Source organism: Ixodes scapularis, unplaced genomic scaffold (genome assembly GCF_016920785.2).
Source record: "Ixodes scapularis isolate PalLabHiFi unplaced genomic scaffold, ASM1692078v2 ptg001639l_1__unscaffolded, whole genome shotgun sequence".
NCBI lineage: Eukaryota > Metazoa > Arthropoda > Arachnida > Ixodida > Ixodidae > Ixodes > Ixodes scapularis.
In genome coordinates this window covers 434,351-460,520 of record NW_024610181.1, presented here as the reverse complement: position 1 = coordinate 460,520, position 26,170 = coordinate 434,351, and the positions used below count along the sequence as shown (strand labels likewise).

The 26,170-nt window shown below is 45.3% G+C and overlaps 1 pseudogene; it reads right to left on the bottom strand.

The window, feature by feature from the left end:
* Window positions 1-24,463: 24,463 nt before the first annotated feature.
* Window positions 24,464-26,091, bottom strand: LOC115309404 (annotated as a pseudogene).
* Window positions 26,092-26,170: the final 79 nt, after the last annotated feature.

Below are 26,170 nucleotides of genomic sequence, written 5' to 3'. Positions count from 1 at the left end.
TGGCTGTTGAAGGGTGGTAATACAGAGCCCGGTGCCTTTGCAGACACCGGAAACTGTTTTTCAACAGCCCGATGCAGCGCTCCACAACAGACCTGATCGAGGAATGCGCCTTATTAAACCGGCCGCAAGCGGTGGAGGTCGCGTGGTTCCCGGGGACAGGGGTGATGAGCCAAGGCTCCAAGGGGTAGCCGCTGTCACCTGCACATGTAGAGGATGGAACATATTACATTCTTTACTTTTTAAAATAAAAGGCAAGAAAACAGCTGTGTGCAACTATGTCAATTATAATGTAACTTAAGTGTGACTTAAAACTGTGTTAATATTTCTGCACTACAGTATCAGTTTACATTATGATTAATTAGCACCAGCTTGCCTGCAAACTCCCTGTTATTTCATGTAACTATGCGTTTTCCTGGTGGGTTGTATGGGATGTGTGCACGATTCCTTAGGGGTGCTGTGTTGTATGCAAGTGCATTATTAGGCCCTTGCATCCGACAGATAAAAGCTCTGTTGCTTTTGGGAGTGTGGCCGTGACCTTAGGCACGGGCAGAGCAGAACACGCTGGCCTTGTCTTTGGCAAGCAAGGGGATAAGGCGCCAGTTCGACGAACCTCTTTCCTAATCCTCGGTGGAGTTGGAGATGGGGAAAAGAGAGGGGGTGGTTAGATTGGAAAGGAGTCAGGTCCTGTTGGGACACGGAGGGTCAAATAGGAGGAGCAATATAGGCAGACCGAAGAAGAAGGGTCAGGGAAAAGAATCCAGTGTGTGGGACAGAGACGACCCGAGGACAGATTTGGCGAGCCCCAAGTGGCCAAGGAGGAATTGATCCCATTCCGTACAAACTGACGACCGTCAAAGCGACCAGGCGAGCCCCCAGGTATCAGTGAAAGAGCTCCAACTTCACGCAAAAACCAACCAGCAAGAGGGTACAGGCAGACAGTAACAGTGAGTGGGCCGAACCGGACAGCGACTCGCACTGCGGTCGCATGCCTTGCATAGTCTATCACTGTCGTGAGATTGGTGTAGTGTGGCTTTCGTAGCCTGCAGAGTGTGAGAGTTATGTGGACATAAACAGAGATTAATGGCCAAACTTTGGGTGTTGTCTCACTTCAAGGAGTTCCAGCAACTGTGTCTGTGTTCCTCACAACAAGCACAGTACGTGTGGTACTGTGGCTTTGAAGCAGTGGGAGCCACCGTGTGCGTAAGGAATGAATTTAGTATGCTCACCAAGCAGGAACCGGCCGTCGCGTGGCACCTGTCCTTGCTCGAGTTGGTTTCGGAACCACGAAAATTGCCACACGAAGGAGTCGTGCACCGACCCGGGATACCGTGGGTCGATGCACATTTACCGGCAGTCGGCGTCACACACCTGAAAGTGAGAGAGATATTGACATGTAATTACCTGAATCCACAAGTAGTAGATTGTACTTATGGTTCACAAAGCAGTCGCAATTTCAGAACCTTTTAAGTTATTTTGTCTGACACATGCATGTCAACACACCTTCCTGGATGCAAGGTACAACTAACTACCTTGAATCAAAAATAATGTTGTTTTTTTTTTTACGGAAGCTTGCACGTTTTAACAGGCATGTATTATTTTTGGGAGAAGAGTCTCACGGCTCACATGCTACGTAGAGCACACGCTCGCGCAGTCGTGAGACCCCACAGCCCGCAGTCATAAAACGGCATACTTAAACCGTATCGGCAATACGTTTTTTTTTTTTTTTCTAGGGATTTGGGGCGCGTTTTGACAACGTAACATGAGTGTACTTACCACCATCACGTTGAGGGCGTAGAAGTACTTGCGGCACCAGTACGCCGCCTTCGTGACGGTGGGGTCGTTCTTGGACGGGCCGACGATGGAGACCATGGTCCCGTCCACGCAACCGATGACGCCGCGGGTATCCTGCCGAGCAGCCTGAAGCCCTTCTCCGCGTCGAACCTCTCGCTCGGCGTCTCGGGGAAGTGGATCCAGCCACGCTGGACCCCGAGACGACGCACGATAGCGACGGAAACGGCGCGGACCGCAACGCTGACTGTCTTTTGGTCCCGCGCTACGTGTTCGTCGCTCGCCACCATGCCTTGGAAGCTCCCCGTGCGGTAGAAGCGCAGTGCACACAACACTTGAAGCTCCACAGTCATGACCGTCCATGAGGTACGCACTCTCCTCACCTCCGGTTCCTCGCGAAGTTCGTCGCACAACCACCGCACCACGATTTTGGGCAGGCGGTATTGCTTCCGAAAGATCTCCTCCGGGAGCTCGAATGCATCGCGGTGTTCCCGATACAGCCTTTCGGGCGAAAAAAAAAGCTCTATTAAAGAAAAAGTCGAATTGACGAGACGACGACGCCTCGCCGCCGAAAACATGCTGCCAATGGCACCTAGTTCCGAGCAAGTACCTTTTGAAACGTACTCTGTACAAAATGAAACGTCATTTTGTTGTCACGTCCGGTAGCCGACTCCGCCCAGTTTTGCCGACTCCGCCCACATTTTTCTAGGGAAATTACGTCACTTTTGTTTCCAACCAATCAGACGTGATGACGTCACTTCCGTGTACTAAAAAAAGGTACATGTACAATGTCGGACCTAGCTATCCTGGTGAAAAGTTACTTTTTTCTATACGCCAAAGGTGTACATGGGCAGTGTCAGGACAAGTCACGACGAGCGCGTTCGTAATCTATGAGTATTAGTAGGCCACTTTTATGAGCCCTCTTTGCTCTACTTTACGCTCTGCAAGAAGCATCGTCCCCACCGCGCATGCGTGGCTCGCTCTGAGTTGGAGCGTATAGTTAGCGGAGTGAGCGTGCGCTCCGCTTCACAAGTTGTAGAGCGGACTGCCCTCAGCGTCCTTAGCGTGACCGCTTAGATCTCAAGATGGCTGCACTTACTCAATACGCGTCGATGTTTTTGACCGTGACCTCAGCTTGAAAGAGGTCGAATCAAGAAGTAAAGCGTACGCCCCGCGCGTAAAAAGTAAACCATTCGATTTGAGTTCTATGTAATACAAAACAGCATAATCAAACGAAGTGATTATGCTGTTTGCAACCAGCACGGCGTCGGTAAAGTCTTCGCGTTTTGTGGACGTCCTATGGCTATGCAGTCAGATGTACGGGTGCGCGTGCTTGAACGCCGATTATATCTGTGCATGCGCCCTCCTGTCGAAAATGCCACTGAAAGCTGACCACGAGCATACCTCTCGCAAGCTGCACCAAAGAAACCATTCCTCTCAGCTTTATTTATTCACACTCGCTTGAAACTTTTGAATTGTTTAACTTTCCTTAAGAAATGTTTGCATTGGATCTCCTTGGTAGATTTAGAAAATAATAGAAACTTGAATGCAGCCTTTTTAAAAGTGCAACCCATGGTGCCGCTAGTCTTCGAGGCCGCCTTATTTTGGCCAAGTGTCTAGGGAGCAAGGGAGCTACGTCATTGTTTGTCGCGGATGCGAGTCTAAATGCATTAGACACGAATGCTGCGTCAATACTGAATATGAAATGGGTTCTAGTCACAAGTCTCGCGCTAAAAGCGATGCCCAAATTATGGCGGCCGAATATGTTACCCGGTGGTGTTTTGAAAAGAGTTACCAATAACGGTCGAAAAACTATTCCACGTCAATTTTTTGTCTGGTGCAAACCAGACAGGTATAAACAATGCAAAATTTAGCAAACACAACCCTGGACTTCTAAGCAATAGCGGTAGATTAGAACAGTTTTCAGAAGTTTTGTTTTGAATTCCGGCGTAGCGGGCCTCGCATGCACAGTTTGACGGCCTCAAACCTTAGCAGAATTAAGGAACAACTATATATATATATATATATATATATATATATATATATATATATTAATTTACGTTACCCAGTTTTTTACAACCCTACAATGGAAATACGCTATATCTTAGAGGAGTAACAAGTCCCATATCACATGTTTTGGTAGTGTTTAAATACTGCCGTGTTGTAAGAGTGTTTTTCTTTGTCTTTTTTATTAGGCCGTCAAGGACAAGGGAGCACCCCTGAACAACTGTTGGGGTTTTGTTGACCGCACAGCATGCCCATATGCCGTCCACCAGAAAAATTAGAAGAAGACCACAAGAGGGTGCTCGTCGTGAAGCACCTGGCAGTGATGTGCGCAGACGGCATAATTTGACTGCTGGACGAAACCTACAAAGACCATCGGCATTTTTTTGTTTGTTTAATATTAGAATGCATAAACTTATCACAGTAAATCATGTTCAAGCTTTTGTACTGAGCGAAATACCTGTCCAACTGGGCTGAAAGGCATCTAGAAATATTTTAATAAAAAGCATTAACTAACGACTCCCATTTTACTTCTCAGATGTGCGTGTGAATATTGCATCTAACCAAATTACAGTGTTACTGTTGAATTCAGTATTGTAAGAGTAGACCATGTTGCGTGGCCTTCTATTGCAAGAAAAGACCGTAGCACAAGTGAGGCGGAAACTGGGCAGGAGCTTAAGCTGAAAAACGCACTTTCATAAACACACAAAAGAAATAAAAAGAAGTGTATAGTCAAGCAAAATGGTTTCATGTCACCCCCCAAGGCAGATACATACACTGCGCTCCACTGTTAATACGAACACGAAAAAAATCGCTTTTATTTGCAGTTTATTTCTTTGACAGCTATTGAAAAAGCTGAAACTTTGTCGCTCAGATTAGTGCCCCGAACGAGCGCTTTATTCCACACCAATAGGCAAATGTCAGCCCTCGAATTTAAGGTGAAAAATGAAAACAGGATATTGAATGCTCCCGCTAACAGTGTCGCGCAGTGTACATAAACACCAAGGCACCATATCACAAACCGAAGCATACGAAGAAGAAAAGGCTAATTTCATTGGGAAAAAAAAGTAGAGATATAAATGGAGCACTCGCTTTCGCTGATTTTCACTGTCTTGCTGCCTGAAGTAACCAAACAAAATATCTGTCCGTTTGCCGACTGCTTTAGTCTTTGGTCTTTAACCCTTGATTTTTGGCTCTGGAGAGCCGCGGCACCGCGGAAAGCAGCAGCCCGTACCACCGAGGCCCGCGGTGCCGCGTCTAGGGAACATGGTAATGTGATGAGTATATACGTGCAAGATGACGACGACATGGGTTGTTGGTATTGGGGAGGGTGGCAGTCCGATTCGCATAAGTCCAGACTTCGTTGAGGCGGGTTGGGCGGGTGAGCAGCGAGCTATGAGGATCTTGCACGCCGTTCGATCAGTGCGTGAAGGAGCACCAGGAACATAATGGCGCTATTGCTCACTGGGGTCCACTGGGGTCAAAGAATCATGCTCCAAGGAGGTAGTCCAGCCGAAGTAGAAGCTGCCGCCTCCGAGGAACCGAGGCCCAGGGCTCAGATTGAGACACCGCCGTCGCCCGGTGTGTCATCCTCTCAATGTCGTCGTCGTCATCTCGCTTAGAAAAATCGAGCCCGCTGGCTTAGACAAGGCAGCACCTGTTCCCACCGCTCAGGGGCCGTGAAAGGATTGCGGCCAGCGATTTCTCGAAGCAGTCAGGGGTTCTTGACTACCGTGAAACGTTTTCTGGGGGACGCCTTTTCAAACAAAGTCTGCGCAGCTTCTTAGTGCAGCGAGGTTCATAAGGGTGAAGCGCGCTCCCAAGCATGATTTCAAATAGCGAGCACTCACCTTTCAAGAAAAGCACCATCTAGTGAACCTTTACTGAGGGTGGAGCGTACTTCTCAAAATGGCGACGATAGCGGAGCTGACGCTCCACGCTCAAATCCCAGAGCGGGTCGCGCATGCGCGATGGCGACTCCGCTTTCCATAGAGCGGAGCGGGAAACCGAAAACGGTCTACTAAAACTCTCTAGTACCTTTGCACGTAGCTACGTCCGCCGCTTGGAGACTGTTTACTGTGTATAAAAGACATCGAATGAGAACAAGCGCGTCCTGTGTGCTCTCACTTCGGCAAGAAGGCGCGCGGCTCGCTGGGCTCGTCTCACCTGTTCTCTGCTGCTGGCCGCCATGTTTTATGAGCAGCACGCTCAGCCGTGTTCCGCGGAAGGCAAACACGGTGTACCGTGGTAAGTTTTCACGACACCCCATGTGCAGACGAATGACACACATGGCTGGGTGTAAAACGAACACGTTTTGACGTGTCCGCTATGGGACAGCGGTTTACACGTCTAGGCGTGTTATTTTTGCCAACAGTGTAGTGCTTAAAACCATTTTGTCGAATTGGCGATCTCAGGCTAATCCCGGTAAGATCGTCACCGGAGAAAGAAGCAAAAGGCAATCACGAACCACGTACGTTTCTGCGATGTCAGTATGCTCTGGAAGAAGTCGATTGTACTCATGCAAATCTGACGCTAATACTAAAAGTAATAAAAGTGGACTTACAAAGAAAAAAAGCGGACTTCTTGCGCGTGTAAAAGAAAAAAGAGGAGAGCGTCGTAGCGCAAATAAAGGTGATTTCGGTCACGTTATATACGGAGCACAACTTTGCGATTGTTTGCGGCGGGATGACTATAACGTCTACTGCGACTTCTACGATAAAGCCGCTACCCGTTGAACGGTCCTGGAACTGCTTATATTTTTCATTCTGCTTTCTTTTTTATGTTGGAGGCGACGCTACGCCGCCGCGTTCTTTCTTGCTAAACGGCGCCCCTCACGGCACTGAATTTTTGCGGTGGTCATTTTTGAGACCCAAATTCAAAGTATTGAAAGTTCACTTTTCAGAAAAGAGGAATGAGTTTAAGCTCATGTAATTTTAAGAGATAGTAGCTGAAAATTAAGTTCGAGCTTTTGAGTACGTGCGCAGCGCCAAAAACACTTACATTAGCGGTAAACACTTTTAATGCAATGGTGGGTCACAGCATACCTTGCTTGTCTAATCCAAAAGGGGTTCAAAATTCGATCACACGAAACGGCGGAGGCAAGGTACCACCTCCTGGTTGCCTTCCTTCCAGCTGCGGTTGCTGGACTATCTGTATCTTAAAAGATTGCCAAACTCTTCCAGTATAAAGGGCTCTGTCTGCTCCCGTCTCACTCCGGCTTCTGACGGCTTTTCGCGGTAGCAGATAGCTGACGGTTTTCTTCACCTCGGATAGATGGCGCCACTAAAACTCCGTTTAATAAAAGTTCTGTCGATGATACCAGCTTTTTGACGCACTTATATTTAAGTTGGAAGAATACGATTTATAAAAAAAAAATTACCTTTTTATCGAGAAAGTATGTGCTCAACTTACTATCTTTTTACAAGTCCCCCTTTGACGTCACGCCGCATGGTTCTTATGACCGCCGCTCGCGGCTGCAGGTCAGTAAATATTCCAATTTTTTGACGTCGAGGTTCCTTCGGGACGGAACCTCGACGTTGTGGCGACGGGTCGGGCAGTCAGCGTTGACAAAGCTCTTCACATCAAGATACAATAGACCCTTTTCAAAAGTCAGAGTCACCTTGTGGCAGTCTCAAGAGCCTCTATATTGCCGCTCTAATGGCGGTGATAGGAGATCATGCTCTGCCAAATCAAGCACCCTTAATTTCGTGAGTCGAAGGTGACGTAAAAGAACCAACACCTTTTGCCCTTTCTGCTCTATGCTTTCGAAGACGTTCACATTTTCTGGTGGGAGATGCTGTGTAGTGCCGCCATTAGAGCGTCGGGTTTGGCTCTGAACAGGGTGGGTAGACTGACTTACGGGAAGGGTCTATTCACGGGGTAATACCGCACCGTCCAACTGACCTCTCACCGCCTCAGACAGGGTCCAGGACAAGGAGCACGAATGCAGACCGGACAGCCGAGACACGCGGAAGCCAAAACTTCAGTGGCAGCTAGCACCCAGCTCTCCTTCTCAGTTGCCCTCACAATAACAGTCCCGCCTCGTATGGCGCGGGACGGTCTTTCTGCAGGTCTAGTCAGTTCGGTCACACCAAGAGTGGTGACGATAGTCTACTTCACCTTACGATGGACCTCAACAGACAGCACGAGAGCCATCGAAACCAATCCAGTGACCTCCGAGTGTCGCGTGACCCTGCAGTCCCGCTCATGGTGCAGGATTGCCTATGGTGACTCGTAGCGTCCGCAGCGGTCCATCGCAAGGTGAAACGAAGTATGCAGAGACTAAAGTCAAAGGAAATGAGCGGGAATCCGCTAGCTTACTTGTAACCCCAACCCACTAAAACATATAACGCAGAAAACAAGCATCGGAACAAGGACCAAGTAAAACGCGGACTTACGCTACAAATGCAGTGTAAAAAAACAATCCTCGGAGCAAAGCGCAAAAGAAAAAGAGGGAAGTGAATCTCGCTTTGTTTTAATGCCGAAGCAAACCCACATTTCGCACTTCAAAGGTGTGCGCACGAATGAACGTGGAAGGCAATAGGGTTGGCTGCCTGCTAAACAACGCTCCTCGAACTATAAAAAACAAAACAAAAGAACTTTATCATCTTTCAGCGGCGCCCGAGTCAACGAGTTATCAGAGCTCTGCGAGTTATGAGTCGCTTCCGGTCCCAGATCTCAGTTTGTGCGCGCGCGTGCATACCGTCGCAACAGCAACAACAACAAAAAAAAGCATGACAAGAAGGACCATGAAGAGCTGTGCAGGGCGGTTTCTTTGTTTGCCGCTCCCTTTTCTTTTGCTTGGTGCTTGGTTTCTTGTTTCGCTCTCGTCTAACGCCATCGAAGCCCGACACCTGCGCGTCCGTGAAAGGCGCAACGTTACCCTCTTTCCCCCTTTGCTCTTTGCTTTGACGTTTGTTTTTTGTATTGCATGTTTTTTGCGTATAAGTCTGTTAGTGCTTTACACGGGTTAGCAGTTTCCCGCTCAGTTTAATTTTGAGCAACTGACTCGCGGACTGGCTCGGTTTAGCTGACTGTAAACACATACACACACACACAAAAAAAAGTAAAACCATGCCCATTCCATTCCCATTCCATACCGGGCAAAAGGCACCGAATTCCATTCCCCTCAACGTTGCCCCATTCCCATTCCATTCCGGGGTCGTAAAAATGCGGAATGATTCCGGAATCATTCCAACTCCGGAGCGGCAACTCCGCAACACTGATTACATATGCATCGCACATACAAACATCAATACAACAGCACACTAACCCCATCACTACTCCCGAGCTCTGCGTTTCCGTCTTTTATACTGGTCGTTTTGAACGTACGGAATTTCTCGGTGACTCCCTAAGGAATCAAAAATATTCCCAGCATGTAGACTTTTTTTCCAGCAATGTCATACATCTGAGAGTATTTATAATGGCTCAGGGGATGAATCTCTTATTAAAAAGGAAACGCTCGATGATGCCGTAATTATTTGAAAGCCAATAAATCGAGCCGCTCCAATGCGGTTCCAAGCCATGAGTTTGTTTTCCCGAACGGCACTTCGCGGCCAGTATTTCTATTGTAGTGTTTGTTTTTCTATTTGTGTTGTTCGCGCACGGCTGCAATTGCCGTATTGAATTAATCTATGTAGAATGGATATTCATTCAGCTGGAAGTGATGCTTCACGGGCAGAGAAATCGCTTTCCGATCAACTTGAATGAAGTCAAAACCACGACTTTCGGCAGGTGTTAAGTGTGCGGAGCTACGCCGTGGCGAGCTCGAAAACTTCTTGCGCTCATCCCAGCGCGCCACTTGGAGGGCAGTTTCTCCAGGAACCGTAGTGTATTTAAACAACAAAATAAAGGATAGCTTCTTTTTTCGATTTTACCTGCCTTTTTTAATGCTAAAATTCCTCTGTCAATATACCTACTTTCCGTCATAATTTCGTACTGTTCAGTCTTTTCCCCGAAGCGCAATCGCTCTCGGGGACCGGCAGACACATTGGCCAATGTACGATAGGAGCTTACCGTTCAGACCAGCGTTCCAACATGACTACCCGCACGTCGATCGACTGCACTTAATTCCTCAAGTGGTCTTAAACTCTTTAATGTAAAGCGGAATGTCAACCTGCAACGCCCCGCCTCCTCCGATCACGACCCGACCAGCGGTATCAATGCCCGACAGTTTACGTCATCTCATCTTGTTACACCACTCATACGCGAACACACGGTCACATCGGCGATAATTCGTCTTCTGTTCCCTACGCACAACACTGCCATCACGATGTTGCTGCTATGTTGCTGACACGCAGAAATACAGAACCACGTTGAACACCGGTTGGCACTCGGCACTGGAAAACAGAATTGAACTCGGCACGGAAGGCACCCAGGCAGCCGGCAGGAAAACCTGCATGACTTGGACGCGGTTCCTGCGATTTCCATAACGTCAAAAACGTCGGCACAGTTCCGCGTGGTTCCGCTACTGTAGTTCCGCGGGGGCCCGGATTCCGGAGACGGCCCGGATTCCGGAGACGGCCATCCTACCCAGTGTACGTGGCTCTGCTGGCACTGCTCCGGAACTTCGCTGTTTCTAGCGGCTTCGTTTGCTCGTTTGATAAAATGAGTAATAAAAACGTCTATGCAACCGAAATGTTATGCACGTTTGAACTAGAACACGGAATTACTGGCGGCCCTCGCTACCGCTGAAGATGAATCAACTCAACAGCATTTATTAAACAACGTGCGGGACCGGCTCGAAAAACGAAACCGAAAGAAGATGAGTCGGGAGGTCGAAAGCTTATTTCCCGTCTCCCTGGAGAAGGAGGAAAACGTCTCGTTCCTCCCTTCTTCTCGTGTCCGCTTGGGGGCGCGTCAGTAGAAGGGAGGAAGACGCGCCGTTGCTACCTTTTTCCTCCATTTTTTCTTAGAGTGCGCCCTGTGGGGCAAAATTAGACAACTTAGTGGTGTACAATAAGACGCACTTAAAAAACCTAGACATGAGTTCAGTTTTCGCAATAAAAACCCTCGAAGCGCACTGTGTGACCTCCAGCGCATTGCGCACTCTCTTGCGGTGTGCATCGCACCGTCTGTAGAACGTTCGGACACAGCGCGCAAATTCGGGGGATCACTAATTATCTTTCCCTTCGGTTTTATTTTTTGTTAGAGCGCAGCTCTTAGGCGGCCATTTCTATGTTTCGCGGTGTCGGCGTCGGCGTAGCCGCGCTAAATTGAGCCAGGAAATTTACGTTACGTGACCTTAATTTTTCCGCTACACACTAAAAAAAATCAGTTCGAAAAAGAACTTTTAGGAGTTCTTCGGCTTGTCCATATTTTGCACCCTAAAAGGTTCTTTTAAGCACCTTATAAAAAAGTTCTTCATGAAGAACCTTTAAGGAGTTCGTTTAAGTTCTCTTTTCAATGAAACAGTTCTTCGCGAGGAACTTGTAAAAAGTTCTTTTCAGCCCTTCTCTCGCTAAAACAGTTCTTGGTGAAGAACCGTTTAACAGTTCTTTTAAGTACTCTTTTCAATGAAACAGTTCTTTTTAGGTCACTCTCGGATAAAGCGATTTTTCATCAAGTGCCTTTGGAAGGTTCTTATAAGCTCTTTTTTAATTAACCAGTTATGAAGAATCTTTATTGAGTTATTTTAGGGTCTAAGGAAATAAGTTCTAAATTACCTTTCAAGGGAACTTTTATGTTGGGTGTGCGAATACCTCCTCGGTTCGAAAAGAAGAGCGATATTTCTAGGTTCAACACTGCAATGAAAGTCATTGTGTACCGTGGACTTCTTGAATCTAGAAATATCGCTGCGCTATTTGAACCGAGGGGTATTCGCACACCCCAACAGTAAAGTTCCCTTGAGAGGTTATTTAGAACTGTTATTTCCTTAGACCCTAAGAAAACTCAATAAAGGTTTTTCATGATTTACTGGTCAATTGGAAGAGCTTATAAGAAGCTTGCAAAGGTATTTGATGAAAAACCGTTCCATCCGAGAGAAAACTAAAAAAAACTACCAAGGATTTTATTTTAACCACTACTTGCTCACCCCTAACTTTTAAGTTACTTTTCACCGAGAGAGCTTTCTATTATGAACCTTTTCAATGAAAGTTTTGTTGCAAAGACCACCTTCGAGTTAACTTGAATAACTTATTCGCAAAAAGCGACTTGGGCAGCAATTTTAGGTGTACAGTAGCTCTTTTGTAAACCGCTCTTTATTGACTGTCTCGAACTGTTCAAAGAGGCAATATACATCACCTAGACGTTTTGCAAACGTCAACAGACGTGCAAAACAGGCTTTGAACAACAAGGCTCCTTTTCTGGGGCCCTACATCTACTGCAGAACCACTGGCTTGGATGGGTATTCAAGTACACATTCATCGTTGATACTCTTGTCAAGACGAAGTATGAGGTATAGGAAATAAAGGTAGGAGAACAAAAGAGATGCTCTGCAATGTCCAACCTGTCAATGGTGAAATGAAGACAAGATACCGCGGTTCACAAAAAAAAAAACATACTGACGTTTATTGAACATGACTAAATTGAAACTTAGCACATGAGTAGAATGCTTCTCTGCCTAAAATATAGATCAAATATAACACGGCCTAGTGGAACACTGAAATGAGACACTGAAATTTTGGCCTTGAGAAAATGGAGACAACGTTCTAGATGTCTGATTTCATATATGGCACGTTAGCGAGCTCAGATCTATTATTTGACCACTAACAAAAGAAAACAAACACTGACTTGGAAAAACTTCAAAACCCTTTCTTGTTGAGGTATACTTTATGGATAAAAATGCTATCTTGGAGACGAGATGGACGAGGCAACGACTCAGGTGTGGAAGCAGGAAAAAGGAAATTGCGGCAAAACAAGACTTCTGGCCCCTTCCTCTCATGCCCCACTCCAACCACACACTGCGAGGGCGCATGGCACAAACAGGTGTTAAACCCAGAAAAAGAGCACAACGGCACTGCAAGTAGGCAGCTGCAAACCAGGCTGTTAGTTGAATTTAGACAGTGCCTAACTCTCTTAGTATACCCTTTTTAGGTTTGAAGTAACTCAAAACCAGACAAAACTGATCCACCATTCAGGCTGTCTATTGCTTTGAAAGTTTAGTGGAAAAGGTGTTAAAATTACCACTTCGGGAATGCAGAGGGCCGGGTACAGCTAAATAACATCAGTGGTGGTCTTGCCAGCGATGTCTACCCTCCTTGCCTGTTACGTCTGTGCCATTATTTGAAGTAAGAGCTTCACATCTGTTGCAGCCTTGGAGCATTCAGCAGCCATAATCTCTACGTGGTCTGCACAGTTGTCGGTACCTTCTACGTCATGATGTGGAACGTGAAAAAAAAAGTCAGTGCCATGCACAGAATATGGGATTTGAAGAACAAAGTTGTGTACCAGACGAACTCCAGGAAGCCTTATTTTATGTTATGTAAAAAATTGTAATTTAAACAGTGGGTGCACGGGTCCAAATAGATCAAGTTATATGCACTCTATATTTTAGCTATAATAAGGCAGTTCAATGCAACAAAAGAGATTTAACCGAGAGACAACCAGAGAGTATTTGATATATCTGACAAGCCATGCAACTGTGACTTTTACAGATTACATTTACAGCAATGTGATTCGTTCAAGTCACTTTGGAGCACCTGTTGCAGTAGTCAGAAGTCTATTTAGGAGTAGCCAAAAGTACGTTTAGGAGCTGCTAAAAGATGTATTGGCATGTAAGCAAAAACTTCGTCTTTATTCTTACCACTGTGAATATTATCATACGGTTAATGTGTTGACATGCTCAACTAAAACACTATCTACTTTGCCCTCCCACTCCTGTGCAACCTTTTGTTAACATCAATTGCTTGACGAGTTTGATTCTCTCGAACAAAGCACTATCTGCTTAGTTGCACATAGAAGCACCAGACATGGCAACAACAGTCTGAGTGATGATGGATAGTATAAGCTTCTGTGAATAGTGATTTTAGGTACGGAATCAAAAGTAAAGCAAACAGTACGTACCACTAAAATAAAATAATGTAAAAATAGAAACATTTTGAGTACTCAAAGTGATGTTTTGTTACAGTTCTAAAGGTTATAATAAAACAAAGATTTCGTCATTTGATTGTGAATATCAATGTCGTATATTTAAGACTTCATAACAAGAATCTGCATGCGAACAACAAATATGCCTTTTAAAAACAATCAAGCCGAATTTGGTAAGGTCATTCCCAAGCTTCTAACCATTCCTCTGGACGGGCAAATGAAAACTGTATAAAGATTCCTCTCATTTTGGCAAAAGGTAATAGGCTAAGCACTTTGAAGCATATGGTGCAGCAATTACATAACTACATTTAGCTGAATAACTATTTCAGAACAGTTCCCGCTTCCAGGTTAGTTTTATTTCCTTTAACTGTGTCTGAACCAGATTATAACAAACTTACCACGGTCCTTTTTTATTTTTGAATACAGTCACTGCGTTGGCGTTTTTCCTTTCGCTTTCGTCCACCACCTTTGCCATAGTTTTCCTTGTTTTGCTGAACTTCTGGCAGATGCATAAGAAGCAACTTTTCTTTTTTCATTTTGTTAATAAGGCTGTGCCGCAGTGAATCCTACAGTGAGACTGACGAGTAGCAAGCCTGTTACAATGCAGATAATGAACTTCGATACAAGCCTTTCAATTGTCAGAATTAAAACAAGTTCTTGTAAATCTTACGCAGCGTCCAGTGGAGTCGGCCAGGAAGGGGTATGCCGCTTGGAGAGCACGCATGATATCATCTAGCTAAGACCGACTTGGCGTTCTGGAAAGAAAAAACAACAAATGTTAGCCTCTATTTTAAGATATATAAGTGAGGACTTCAAATGCTGCTGCTTTCGGAGTTTTGCTCAGAATGTCGTCTGCCAACGCAGCGACCAACTTTGTTCGTGCTTCATTTCGTTGGGGTTGAAGGAACAGTTCACTCTTTTCACACAGCCTCTGTAACAGTAGCGAGGGAAATTATGGGAGAGAATATATCTGTGACCATACATCCTTACAACCTCTGTAGACCAAACTGAGGCTGCTGTGTTACTAGCACGAGGCACATTGGAGGGTCCAGGCAAGCTGAAAAATAACAATGTAATTAGTGCATCTCGAATTTCACAAATGGAACGCAAATTTCGAATTGAGTAATATGCCTCACCTTTCTTTTATGTCTCCTTTTAGCTGTTCAATCAGTTTTAGCAGTTTGACTCGCAGTTTCATAGCAGGGAGCAACTGCTCAATCATCCACACTGACAAGTTTAGTAACGTCTTCTCATCAACCTCTTCTGCATAAAAGGAGATAAAATATTGCACATACAGTTTATATCATACATATATGTTATATATGTTAATGACAGAAGTTATACCACATTTTTCTACCCTTTTATTCCGATGGTGTACACAAATATAGTATAAAGAGAGTGAAGAGGGGGGGGGGAGGGGGACAACCATAAAGCAGTGGCATGCATCACACCCACACTGCTTCCATTTTCTGGTTCCCCAGATCCTCCCTCGACATGTTTACGTCTCATGTGCTTCCTGAAGCTCTCAAATGCAATAAAATATCGTCCAGACGGAGAGTACTCACCCAACTTGCAAACAGAATTAAAGTCCGGGTCACCATGAGCTATCTGGACATGATTTGTCAGATGACTCCCTATGTGGTAGCACTGCGAAAACTTTGAACACTCGTATCCGCTCATGCTGAAATCGCACAAACGACGACAAATCTCACCAATCGCCGAAAGACCCGGAAGCAGTTCGTCGCTCACAAAACATGTCCAAATATCCACACTGCACTACAAGTTTCATAAAAAAAATATTCCCGTGCACATGGAAGTATGGAAGGATAGCACCATCGAGACCCCGATCAGCCACCGTTACCGGCGTTACCCTCAACTTGGAAACTGAAAACGCGAGACGAAACCGACGCCGCCAACCAACACAAACAAAGACGACGGAGCATTCTGCTTACCTTCGAATCTCTGGGCGAAGTCTAGAAGGTTTTGCTTTGTCAACCAATCTGACACGCCCTGGAGCTTCCATCTACACACATCTGTATGTTCTCGCACCGTGAACCCATCCATTGAATGCCACCGACAGAACCATGTCGAAACAGTAAACAGCGAACCCCGAATTGTTGGCCGCCGTTACTTTCGAATTTACAAAATCTCACGCGGGCAAACGGCGCGGCGCAGCGGCACCACCGGCACTCCTTCGCGCGCAACCGCTTCTTCGAAAACAAAAAAGAAAGAAAAAAAAACAAAAAAAAAACGTTATGAAGAACTTTTTTCCAGGCAAACGTTCTTCATCGCCCGGTCGCCTTTCTGCTGCGCCAGGGGGCGACACTGTTTGAGCGAAAACAGTTCTTCACGAGGAAAAAGAGTTCTTGGGGCGGCGAAGAACCTTTCAAGAACGGATTTTTTTTAGAGTGTACATCTAGCGGGAAATCGAATTGATGTTAAGGTGACGTAGCGGAGAGCCAAACTGGTGTCAAGGTCTCGTGACGTCAATTTGCCCGCTAAAAGCGGAGAAACTGAATTCGTTCATAGGTGACATGAAAACAAGTAATGTTACGCCATTTTTTCCACTAAATTTAGCGATGAAACTGAGCTGGAGGAGGATGGGTAGAAGGGTATGGAGGAGGAGGGGGAGAAGAGGGTACAAAAGAGAAGGAGGGACATACCGTCCCCTCCGTACCCTCCCCTAATCCTCCTCAAGAGCCGCGCTCTAATTTCGCATTACAAAGATTTATAAGCATCCTTTTTTTCCCTCTTAGGAGGGGGGGGGGGGGAGGGGGGTAAAGCGGCAGTGGAACGCCGGTTTTTGGTTGGTTTCGCCAACATCAGCTTTGCCTGGTAAGGAGATGACTCTAGAGCAGTGCTGCTCTTCGACCCGCTTGGTGTTTTTTTCTGTCCTCCGTTAGGTACAGGCATCGTACTTCTGGGGGTTCACTTGCGCCATTACTCGGCGAGCAGCTAGCTATTCGCCATCCAGTCCCCTATGCGGCGAGAAAGTGAGAGAAAGAAGTACGCGGAGACGTCCATAAAGCTGAGGTCTGATTCGAATGATTAGTGGGTTGGCCTGAAGCTAACTGCCTCAGCCTCCCTCCACTGCACACGTCGAACGCGTTAGAACCCGTAACGCCGGCCACCTGCGTTCGATTTTCGCATTTGAACGCATTTAACGAGTGCAGTGGAGGCAAAGGCAGCTAGATTCAGGCCTACCCACTAATCATTCGAATCAGAACTCGGCTTTATTGACGTCTCTGCGTACTCTAGTCTCATCCTCTCCTTCAGTTTCTCGGCGCGTGGTAGAGATTCGTGGTGCCATGAAGGGTAAAGGCCCGTTGACACTCTTGCAAATGAGTACGACCGAGAGAGACGAGACTTGTTAAAACCTCTTAAAAATTCTTAGGACGAGAGAACACACTGGCACACTGACGCAATCTATGCGCAGACCCTGGAACTGCATTTCACAAGACCGAAGGTTTTGCGGGATTTCCGAGGTCAAATGTGATTAATAACTATACGAAAGGCTCGTTTATGACGTTGACAAAAGTTTTTCGAGCTAGGAAAGAAAGGATAATGCGCGAGAGAAATAGTAGATATGCCGGACCGCCAAGTTCACACTGCTACCGAATACATTGCGCCAGTGTGTCCTCGTAAGAGGTTTTAAGGAACCCAGTTTTAAGAGGTCGCAAGAGTGTGAACGGGCCTTTAGAGAACCATCCAGTGAACGGAGAACTTAACAGTTCATGCGTTCTTGTCATTCAATACACTGTTCATCAGGCTGTCGGAAGGCCTCTTCACGATGTATAATTCGTGCATTACTTTGGTATTTGTTGATTTTTCTGGAAAAAGGTGCCAGCGGGTACGGGCATAGACAGTTGTAATTATATTCGTGCATCGGTACAACTTTTTTTGTTATTTTATTTGAAAGCTTGCAATTTAGTTTTGAAACAACTGCGTGGTTCCCATGGCGAAGTTGCAAACATTATATTGGTGCGCTCAAAACCAGTCAAAGGTCAGAATTAATGCCAAAGCATCTAAAAAAGATAATGTGACCAGAAACAATGTCATTTATTATGTTGTCAAGCTAGGCCTTGCAAATGTTAGCCGATTCGGGTCCACTGATACTCACCCGTGTAGGAGGGTGTCTTTAGTGCCCGTGCTTGTTGTTTAATTAGACCTTGAACATGATTCATTACTACGGAGGACTTGCATTACGAATGAGTTTTTTAGTTAACGGTGGTGTTCCTGTTAACAAACCATTGTATTAGATGGGTAGAAGATAAGATTGATGTAGTGAACTTTGGTCTTTAATGGCAAGTAGGTTCATATGGAATCATTTTTGCTTCAGTGGAGGCTCAAGTATGCACGACACTGAAGGAACTTTTTTTCAGTCGACGGAGACAAGGGTACCACAAGAGCCAGCGAGGGAAAGAGAACGGGACCTCTTGGTGTCAACGCCTTGCCGCCTGCGTGGCTGTGCCCCGAACCGTGCAGTTTTTGCCGAGGTAAACAATTAGGCCATTTGAAAGTTTTGCGGATAAAAAAAACATGACTCACTTGCATGCCTTGCTGGAAACAATCCAATGCAGCACTGAAGTTTGCGAGTTGCAGATAATGTCACAGGTGGGATAGATAACCTCTACATCCTCAGTTTTGTGGACTAAGGGGCTGCCCAAAGATTACACAGCAGGATGGCGCCCGGCTACAGAGCACCAAAAGTCAAATTTGGGGGTTTTAGGTGCCAAACCAACGACGGGCATCCGGCACGCCCCAGCGGAGGACTGAGGATTAATTTCGACCACCTGGGGATCTTTCGACGTGCAACCGAAAGCTCGGTTACACGGCGCCTTCTCCGCAATAAGCCTCCGTCAGATTGCGAGCACCTTGGCCGGGATTCGAACCCGCCACATGGGGATCCGTAGGCCAGCGCTCTCGCCTCGGAGCTACCGAGGCGGCGCTACAGAGCACCAGCATATGTCGTACCATAGCCTCCTTTATACTGACAAAGCCTGGCAGATTTCCACGAGAAGCGGTCGCCGAAATGGAAAAGGTGGAGTGGCATACAACGAAAAAGAGTCTCGCCGCAGCGGACGCGAAACACGAAAAAAGTATGTTTCTGGTCCTCGCTACCGCAAAAGCTGTGCGCTGACGTCCCGGTTCCCCGAGGAATGGCTCTTTGATGCTCCGTGCTACCAAATCCTTACGCTCCAGATCTGTGACGAGGCACTCTATGACTCTGTCGTTGACCTGGCAGGCGTTGTGAGTATAGAGGTGCTATGGTCATACTCTAATCCACTTCACTCTTTTTTTTTTTTTGCAGGGGAAAGCATCTTTTTGTTTGCATTCTTAAAAAAGAGGGTTAGATTGTTATGATTAAATTGGTGCGGACAACCACTAACAAGCTCTGTTTGCTGTCGTCGAGGCCTACGCTGTTCTTATCGATGCCGATCTTCGTAAAAGAAAACAAGATAGGGGAAGGGACAAGAGCGGAGGAGAGCTGTGCCGTTTGCGTGGTCGATGTAACTACTGTTAAAGATAAATCACATGTAACTATGGCTGTTTAAAATAAATCTGGTTGAAAGGGTGTCTTCGCTATGCCAATTTAAAATAAATCTGGTTGAAAGGGTGTCTTCGCTATGCCAATCTGTAAACATATTTTTTTTCAAAGCTGGAGACCAAGTGAGATAAGTATCATCCGATGTGTTCTCAACTGGTTATTTCAATATTTTATTAGGAGTACTTGGCCATGACTTAAAACAAACCAAAGACCTGATTCGGGCTCATATCGAAGGCGGTTTTTTCCTGCCAAACTTCAGTAACATTTATCTAAGCAAAGATGATAAACAAATTACTATTAGTTTTAGTGTGCCGCCATTTCTGCGTGCAAAAGATGCCTGTATCGGTAGAGCACACGAAAAGTTATAGGATACTTTTGTAATGCAGAGATACATTATTTTGTTACTCAGATGGAAAATTGTGATGATTAGTACCTTGTAGTAGGCCTGGTACATAAAGCGTTCCCTAACATGCACACAGATGTTAAAGCAAGCTTTTAGCCCTCTCTAAATTCCATCGTGGCTTGCTTTCGTTACAACTAAGAAGTGAGCGCAATAAGACGATAACGAGAAAGGAAGAAACGAGTGCTCACTACCAACTAGTTTATTCAGAAAAGAATGTTTTCCCTTCCTTCCTTGTCCCTGTTTCAATGTACTCTTTTTTCATTGCAGCCACAAAGCAGCTTGCCCAGCAAATAATTTTATAATGTTTTCTTTGACTGTACTAGACACTCTCAGTAGATAAGCCCGTCTTGCCTAGCACCTAGCTTATGCAGGGTGCTGCAGAACAGGTACAGCTAGACTTAGTACCCTCCCGTTTCCTCAGTAAGGACCGTGCCCCTTGTTCTTCAAGTGCTCTCAGTGCACTTACTGATGTATTACTTACGTTCCCTTTGAGCCTTAAATTGATGTTCTTTTAAAAGAAAAAGTAGACAATAGCAGCAGCAGCCTCCCCCGCCCCTCCGCTCTCTATCTCTCTCCATGGGAATATTTTAGGTTCCTCCTGGTGGCGAAAATAATTTTGAATGCAATGGTCTGCATTTTTGTGGTGTCCATCTAACCTTATACATCATCAGGGTGTCTACCAACCTGAAATTTTCAGGTAAATCGTCAAAAAGTTGGCTTAATCAGGGAAAATGACTTGTGAAAGTGCAACGGCGATGGGGAACAAAGCTTGACGGTTGCGCATGGCCACGACTATGCTGAATAACGTTTCCGAAATAGGATCCTTCTACCCAGGATCGGTCAGGAAGTTTTTATCAAAATGTCAAGGGAAATTTTAGTAAAGTCAGGGAATTTGAAATCAGTGATTTGGTAGACACCCTGATGCACTGGTTCCACCATACGAAACACTTCACAATCAACTGAGAATTGGGGAAAGCGAAATATAAAAAGGCAGCAACGGGCGTCTGCCTCACTTGTCTTCACTCGGGTGCATGGACTTTCCATCTATGACACTGTGGGCACTTAACATGTCCTCAACAATTTTACTTTGCTCACCTACAACTTCGTCTGACTTTCAGAACTTATTTCTTATCATTGGCTTTTTTTTCCCCCAAGACCGAGAAAAGACTCTCGGGAACCCGACGTTACTTTTCACTGGATAGCCCCCATGGACATCTGGCAGCATGTGCGTTGTCTGCGAAGACCTATGAATCGATGTCCTGGACTTTTCAGCAGGAATCTCTCTGGTATTAGCCAAGTACCGAGCGTAGAAAGGTCAGTATGTGCGTGTGTATGGGGGGGGGGAATCGCAAAGCACACTTTTTGTGCTTGAGCACCTTATGGGTAAAAAGAATACAAAAATTTCGGTAAGAGCTGTGAAAGTTGTGACAGAACAGGGAAACAGAATTACCAGTAACGTTTACTGTTTTAATATTTTCCATATGTATTTGGTGAATATTCAAGCTATAATGCAAAGGTTTGTGTGTTCCATTGTGTATCCAAACTTCCGTTAGATTTCTTTTTTTTTTTTTTTGTGCATCTGTTGATCTGAGGATCCAAACCCTAAAAGAAGGAACTGCAGAAAGAAAAATCAAGCTTTGAAAGAATAGCAAGTAGGCAAACCAAGCCTTTTCGAAACTTATTGTAATTTATTTTTATTCTAATTTTATCCTGCAACACCAAGCAGGCAAAGCAAGCCTTCACAAAACTTGTCATTGTAATTTATTTTCATTATTGTCTAATAATTAAACCAGTTTTGTGTATTAGTATTATTGCTTATGATGTTATTTGTTTAGTTATTGTGATAAAATACCTGTGATAAGCCGAAGCAGGCTTTTAAGCCAATATGTATCACATTAGTTTCTAATAAAGTAATTGTTTTATATACTTGTGGTTTGTTTTGCAGTACTGCATGGTAGGACTCATTAAGTTGCATGTGCACAAATGGCAGTGATATGGGGTGTAGCCCGAAACAACCCATTCCCGTTTGAACCCGTCCCGTTTTGACCCATTCCCGAAACGACCTTCCCGTTTGAACCCGTCTCCTTTCGACCCATTCCCGAAACAACCTTCCCGTTTGAACCTGTCCCGTTTCAACCCGTTCCCGAAACGCCCTTCATATTTGAACCCGTAGCCAAGACATATTTTACGTTTGAATTCGTCCCGTTTGAACCCGTTAATTGGTATAAAAACCCCGCGCATCTAAACCTCTTCGCAAAACGTGTCAATCGTTCTAATCCTGGTTTGCGCAGTTTTTCTGCTTAAGAATATGTTCCGAAATCATGTTAATGTAATTAATGCAAAGGTGCAGGCGAGCAATTCAGTTATGTTGTGAAATATTTTTGCTTGTAAACGTATTATTAAAATATGCAATACTTTTAGACAAGCTTCAAGGAAATATATTTCTACTTGAACCACTTAAAATGTTTCTTTCAAGATGGTCCCCAAAATGTTTAATTACGAAATGGACTATGTACATTGCGCGACAACGTTACCACGAACACGATCTTGGCGATTTTTCGAATTTTACTTCGAAATGGTATTAGAAGGTACCACATTTTAACGGTTAGGTTAGTGGCCCAGATGAGCACTTTCAAACACACGAGTAATATTGATGGCAGTCTTCTGATTTTTTTTTTAGACAAACAGCTAAAACCAACAATCACTTGTTCGCGCTAACGGTTTTGCGCTCTGTACAATAGCAGGGAGCTTTCGTAGACCGTTTTCGAAGTCACGCGACGCTCCTCCGCAACCCGCTACGATACCCAGAACTCTACAGTCAAGGCCATCGGCGCGGAGGCGCAGTAGCGGCTTCTTCGTTGCGGAGGGCTTAGCGAAAGGGGAAACGCGGTCTACGAAAGCAACTAATGAAGTCTTAGAGTAACGCAGGCAAGCATTTTGAGTAAACAAAAATTAGCGTTGCCTAAGTTTTTATATCGCGACGCTACTTTTAGGTTACCCGAAGCGCTTACGTACGTTATTCTAAAACTTCCTTATAGTGAACGGGATACTTTTTTAAAGTGATAAATCAGACAGGCTGACGGGCATATGATTGCGACTTCATTTTCTTACAAGTTCAAACACAGAACCGTCGCGTACACAGCCAAATATCATAAACCACAAAATGTTGTCGCCTTGGTTGAGGAAGTCGAGAAGGAAAATCGCGCCATCAGAAAGACGGTACTCCAGTTGTGATAGTTCGCGGCGGTCACCTGGCCCGCACGGCACCACCATTTGCAAGCTGCTGCAGCAATATTCTTCTCAAGGATCATCCCGTTTGCAGGTCGATGAAGTAGTAAATGTTCGGGTGAGCCTTCCCTGACACAGCGTTATCTTACGGTGCCATGTCTCCGAGGTTGTTTTGGGAGAGGGAGAAGTGATGTGCGCAAGGAGGACAGACACAGGACACTTGAACCTAATCAACTGTTAACGAACAATACAAACTAACCGAACGATGGCCGAAGCGGGAAGGTTGTTTCGGGAAAGGGCGAAATGGGAAAGGATGAAACGGGAAAGTCGTTTTCATACGGGTCGAAACGGGAAGGTACAAACGGGAAGGTTGTTTTGGGAATGGGTTGAAACGGAACCACCCGTGATAGGAGCTGAGACAAAACAGCTATCTTTATTGTTAAATTTGAAGATTCCTGCAATTTATAGCCACCCACCTGTCCACTCAAAGCATGCCTGAAGAAACAGAACATGCAGGTTCGCACCAGCTCTTGCCAATAGTCCAGACATGTCATAAAAGAAATATGCAACATATTGTAAATGATAAGTGTAATCAAACTAATAGAAAGTTAAGCTGCCGGTTAAAAAAACTCACTTTTTGTTGTGTGCAAATTCCAATCTAATAAAAAATGTTGTCCTGAAAGCTTCTGTTGTGTTTCATGATAAATTTTAGAGCAGCATTCAGTTCAGCATCGTTAAGACCATCATCATTCATTTTTCCCTGTTTCATTAAAGGAAATTGCAAGATATTAGTTCTGCATTTCGACGTTTACACTTGCAGACAATTGATGTTACCGCCTCTTTTAGGTGGAATCGAAGTTTCCATTTCAACTTTTATACTTTCACACAGTTGATGTTACTACCCTTTTTTTACGGAAATTCAAGTTGAACCTCACACGCGGGAAGAAGTTTCCTAACGATCACAATGCCTCCCTTCGTTCAACAAACTGTCACTTGACTATGGCTGCTATACTCCAGACAAAGTGAGAGTCAACACTGATTATCTTTCGGAGAGTCGCTCATACACTTCCATGACTCTTTTGCGATAGGAGTCGGGGGACTCTTCATAAAAGGAGTGTCCTCACAACTCTTGTTACAGAGTCACGGGGATTATTAGGAAGGAGTTCTGTGACTCTTTTTCTCCGTTCGATAAGAGTCGTTAAAGAGTCGCAGTTAACTACGTCACCTGGAGTCGCCCATACACTACCATGACTCCAGTCTGATCAGAGTCGCAAGACTCTTTTTTAAATAAGAGTCAAGTTACTCTACAAACTGGAGTCGTGGAGGAGTCAAATCTGTAGCGCGCGAAAAACCCCCAAAGGGAGTCATAGTGACTCTTTTTTTTAAGTGCAAGGTCACGCGCGTGCGACACTCGCTGCACTTGTGCTTCAAAAAGGGTATAGTCATACATTATGCTTGCTTTCTTCCTAGTAAGGTACATCTCTACTGACCTTTTGCGGTTCAGGAGAAGTCCATTTGTCAAGCTCCTTTGTTCAAGAGAGCGGATATCATATTGGATATATATGCAATCACAAATATTTTCAATCTTGCGGAACATTTTTAAGTCGTCAGCGAACATGAGCACCTTCGAGTTTTTAATCCAGGACGGTAAATTGTTAATAAACACTAAAAACAGAAGTGGTCCCAGGATAGAACCCTGCGGAACTCCAGATAAAGATGCGTACGATTCAGACAAACAGTTAAAAATCTAACCCGATTTCTACGAATTTAGGTAACTTTCGAACCGAGCACAATACAGTGGGCATAGTCCGCATTTTGTTAGTTTAAGCAAAAGTATCTGGTGGTCAACCTTGTCACAGGCCTTAGTCATATCAAAATAATTGTATCCGCCTGACAGCTGTTATATACGGTAGGTTCTCTGTGACCGAGGAAAGAATTTAGGTTTGTTTAAACAGATATACCTTTGAAAACTTTGTACTGTAATGGTGTAATTTTCTGCTTAAAAAAGGAGTACCCACAAGGAACTGCCTACATCGCTCTAACAACCCAGTCTTATGCTCGGAGAGAGTGAACCTTTCTAGACAATCTCGAAACACCCCGTCCATGTCACGGGCACTAACGTTCATGATGTGCGCTTCCCAGTTTGATCCAGGCGACGCATGATTGGGCAAGTCGACACGCAACATCAGACACTTCACAAACGACAGCAAGCCGCTGTACAACTTAGACGGGTCCGGGTTCTCGCTCTGAAACACCTTGTTCATGCGGTCAAACTCGTCAATGATGGGACTGAGGAACTTCAACAGCAGCAGGTTGAGGTCATAAATGAACATGTCACTAAGCACTTTAGCTGTGTAGCAGCGCTCTGTTGTTTTTGCAAACTCGAAATGGGTCTTCAATTCTACCCATTGGTCAAGGACTGTTTGAATGCCGCACGCAATACTAAGCCACCGCGTGCCAGACAGCCCGACTAACTTCTTAGGCCTGTCACCAGAATTGATGCAGCGAATACAGCGTGATACTCCTGCTGCCGTTTCGGCGAGTGCGCGAACCCGTTGAAGCATTCATGTACAAGACAATCAACTTGTGTGGGCGAAACAGAACCCGCTTTGTTGCACGCAAGGTGCAGCGAGGGACAAACCCACCTAAACAATATTAGGCCACGGTTCTCTTCTTTCATGTGAATAAAGAGGCTGTTATTTCGCCCACACATGACACAAGCGCCGTCAGTACCAATGCCAACGCAATCTTCTAGAGCGAGGTCACAGGATGAAAGAAATGTACTTAAACTTGAAAATAAGCCTCCAACGTCGCGTCATGAATAGGTACAAGGCCCAAGAATGACGCCCAAAACGAGTTGGTTTTCCTGGAATAGTGCCTCGACACGAAAGCGAGTTCCTTAGTGGCAGACACATCCGCGCTCTTGTCAAGCAAGACAGAGCACTTGCACGCCTTCATGTCACTGAGTATCATTTCCTTAAATGTTGGTCCAAGTACCGAGCGATGTGCATTTCGTGCTGCCCATAGACAGGGCAGCCGCAGTCACAGATTCCTTGAAGCAGTCCTTCATCAAGGGAGTCAGATGGTTTGCCATCATGATTGAGCTGTGGACGGCAACATGGGCAGCCAGGCGGAGCTCGGCCGTATTGACAAGGCGATTTGCTTGCTGGCCT